Raw genomic sequence first — 4,137 nt, forward strand, 5'->3', positions numbered from 1 at the left:
CCTTGATTGCCTGCTCAGCAAATCTTACTTCAAGACAGAGACTGACTGCCATCTCCTCTGTGATAGGACAGATGGATATGTTGTCACTGGATCTTATATTTAGTTCCATCTAGTTCTCCATTAGACTATAAGATCCTTGGGGGAACTTTACTTTTTGTATTTCTAGGGTCTAGATGGTTGTTGAATGAATTAATGAGTAGTTGGGGAGAATTATTTTATATCTTGGTTCAGTTTGGGGGTCCTACAAGATTTTCTTGTAATATCCAATGACAGTTCTTACAGTAGAAACAATTGTTTGTAAGGATGTTCATAAAGTTGGATGAATCATTACTGAGCCCCTCAGATTTTATACCAGGTGACCATTATTCTACTTAGGGATACAGAGGAGTTAGAAGTAGAAAATGTTCAGAGAGGATGGACTAAAAACTTCTATGAGAATTCATTTATGGAAGGTATCAAGAGTACCAAAAAGGTGTCAATCCTTTGCTAATGTACCTATAGGAAAAGACCTCTGCGCCCTCTAGTTCTAAGGAATGTAACTGCCCAGAGTGACTTATTTTCTTCCAGAAGGTAATCTCCACTGGACACTGCAAGAGGTTTTTAGAAAGGTGAGACTTTTCAAAAATAACTCCAAGGTGGTATTAGATGAATACTTAAAGTATCAAGAAAAGTAAGAAGATATCATTACCAACTCTCATAAAAATCCTACTACTGTATGTCATCACTGTTCAACAAAGCTTTCTGCAATGATGGATATATTCTATATTTGCAATGTGCATTGTGGTAGCCACTAGCCACATGTGGCTCTTGACCTCTTGAAATGGGGTTAGTGTGACTGAAGAACTGAATTTTTAACTTAATTAAATTTAAATTTATATGTAAATAGTCACAGGTGGCTAGTAACTACCATGTTGGACAGTGACCCAGTACTAGTCAGGATAGGCTAGGTTATACTGCAATAACAAATAATCCCCAAATATTAGTGGCTTAAAACAAAGTTTTATTTCTCTTTCCCACATTATATTCATCATATGTCATCTGGGGACTCTGTTCTACATCTATCTCCTCATTCTGGGACCACCCTGAATACTGCTAGTCATTGTAACAGAAGGAAAAAAAAAAAAAAAGAGATCTGGAGGGTCTTGTATTGGCAATCAAATAAATGTGTGGTTCAGAAGTGACACATATCCCTTCCACTCATAATTCATTGGCCAGCACTAATCATACAGCCTTATCCACTTATCAGATGGCCAGGAAGTGCCATCCAATTATGGAACCTGGGAGACAGAAATATTAGGTGAGTAGCATTAGTGACTGAGTAAGCATCCTTAAAATAACTAATACATCAAACTGAATCATAAATTATGTATTTAAAGGTCAGGTGCATGGCTATACAAGAGAATCAACAAAAACATGGGAAGAAAAAAACATGCATAAACACCAGAAATGCTCCTTTTATAAAATCAAGGAGGAAGACTGGAATAATGTTTTGGTGTTTTATTTATAAATTTTTATTTTTTTTTCCAACAAAAATTAGAAGGATTTTTAATTTCCAAGTCTTTTGAGAAGCAAAATTAATGCAACGCAAATCGGAAGATCTAATTAATAAATTTAACAACAAGCCAAAGTAATTTTGTTACAAAAATTAACCCATTTATTGTAGGCTAGCAATGTTTCAAATGGTGGAGCTTCTACTGGTCTTTCCACTCCTTTAGTCTTCTGATGGCTGACTTTACCGTGATGGCCGAGGTGGTGGTGTAGGTCCATGCTCCACTGGCTATGGTGTTCATGAAGGAGCCACAATGCCAGATCCCCACAGCTCGTTGTTTCATCTTGGTTTTGCACCAAGTGTACTTGGTGTGCTGGCTTATTTCAATCTTCTTCACCATTTTCCTGAGGGAGGCACCATAAGGAGTCCCCTATTTACCCACAATTCCAACCTTCTTGGTGCATTTAGCCATGTCACTGCAAACTAGGTCTGAGCCCAGAGACCTCGGTGTTTTACATATAATTTTTATTAAGGTTTTAAATAGGCAAATCCATTAATTAAAGGAGAAAAAGAATAAAGCACAAGCATGATTTATTTTCCATTATAATTAAAGGGGATAATTTTGTCAATTTCTACTTTAAAAATCCTTAAGTTTATTTATTTATTTATTTATTTATTTATTTATTTATTTATTTATTTGAGAGAGGGGGAGACAGAGAGAGAGCAAGCACACAGGCTGGGGGAGGGACAAAGGGTGAGGGAGAAGCGGACTCCCCACTGTGCAGGGAGCCCGACTGGGGGCTCGATCCCAGGACTCGATCCCAGGACCCTGAGATCATGACCTGAGCCAAAGCAGACACTTAACCGACTAAGCCACCCAGGCACCCCTAAGAAAAAACCTTTAAAAAAAAACCCCAATGTCTACCCGTTCTTGCAACAATATGATCTTACTATAATTCCATGTATAGTCTGCTCACAGCTGTTCACAAGTTCTTATTCAACAATCTTGGGATTGGATGGGACCCTTGAAGACAGTTATTCTAATCCCCAATATGGGGATCCCTCCTACAGCTTTCTATATCAACTGGAGTGCAGAGGAAGTCTGCTACTGTTGTGGGAACTCATTCCATTGGTGGACAAGTGAAATTGGTCAAGGACTCTTCCTGCTGTATCAAAAATAGCATCTCTGAGCTTTCAATGTATCCATCTTGGCTCCACAGCCACCCAGTAGAGGGCCAGCCTCTTTGCTCTGTGAGAACCCTCAAGCCTCTGGACGGAGTTTCTCTGCCCCCTGGGTTTTCTCTTTTTGGGCTATTCCTTCTTGTGCCTTGGTCTCCATGCCCTCTACTTTCATAGTAGCCCCTCTTGGAGCATGCACCACAGAGTTGTGGTTAGGAGTGGGGAAAGCACAGACTTTGGGGACAAAGAGTCTGAGCATCCAGTCTACTTAAATTTGATTCTGTGTTCTTCTTTGTAAAATAACTACACCTACCCCCTAGTCTTGTGAAGAGGATTACACAGAATTAGATCTGTGAACTAACAGATACACAGTAAATATTTACTTCAATATGATCTTTCTTTTGAAGTGTGATGGATAGATAAGTGATAATTGAGATGGGACCTGATCAGTGGAGAGTAAGCTATTTCTCTTCGCTGGGACACCATCTTATTATTCTTTCATTTATATCACCTAAAAGTATTGGCATTATCTTTCATCTTTCATATCTTTCAAGACACATTGTACTTAAAAGTGCCGATTTCCACCAAGTCACAGCCTTACTTAACTTGTTGACATTTTAAGTCTAAAGTGTAAGAAATTGGGGTGCCTGGGTGGCTCAGTCAGTTAAGTGTCTGCCTTCAGTTCAGGTCGTGATCCCAGGGTCCTGGGATCGAGTCCCACGTAGAGCTCCCTGCTGAGCAGGGAGACTGCTTCTTCTCTCTCTCCCTCTGCCTGCCACTCCCCTTGCTTGTGCACTCTCTCGCTCTCTCTCTCTCTGTTAAATAAATAAATAAAATCTTAAAAAAAAAAAAACCCTTCCAAAGTGTAAGAAATTAAATCAGATAAAATTTTATAGGAGTAAATATTGTATTAGTTTATTGCTCATTAGCTCTTTTGGTTTTTTATTTGTTTGTTTTTAATAGATTTTGATTTTTAGAGCAATTTTAGGTTCACCAGCAATATTTAGCAGAAGTTACAGAAACTCCCCCTAAAAAGAAGTTAGAGTCTTCCCATATTACCTCCTGTTCCCACACAGCATAGCCTCCCCCTACCAGAACCTGCATTGACACATCATTATCATCTGAATATGAGAGTTTACATTAAGAGTCGTTCTTGGTCTTGTACATTCTACAGGTTTGGATAAATTTGTATGACATGTATCCACCATTATAGTATCATACTAGTTTCACTGCCTTAAAAATCCTCTGCACTCTGTCTATTCATCCCTCCCTCCTAACTCCTGGCAACCACTGATGTTTTTTCAATTATTTTCTTTATTTGTGAAGGATCTTGCGCATCACATTTTTGATCAGTGAAACAGTGATTATACTCAATGACCTACAGATAGTTATAAAGTACTTAGACTCCTATATGAAAGACACTGCATGAACAAAGCAAAATATTTATTATAGCTATTTTCTTACACACA

At 38.5% G+C, this 4,137-nt stretch overlaps 1 pseudogene; it reads right to left on the reverse strand.

Moving 5' to 3' along the window:
* Positions 1–1,124: 1,124 nt before the first annotated feature.
* Positions 1,125–2,045, reverse strand: LOC118011778 (annotated as a pseudogene).
* Positions 2,046–4,137: the final 2,092 nt, after the last annotated feature.

Source organism: Mirounga leonina, unplaced genomic scaffold, assembly GCF_011800145.1.
Source record: "Mirounga leonina isolate KUSES-001 unplaced genomic scaffold, KU_Mleo_1.0 Mir_151, whole genome shotgun sequence".
NCBI lineage: Eukaryota > Metazoa > Chordata > Mammalia > Carnivora > Phocidae > Mirounga > Mirounga leonina.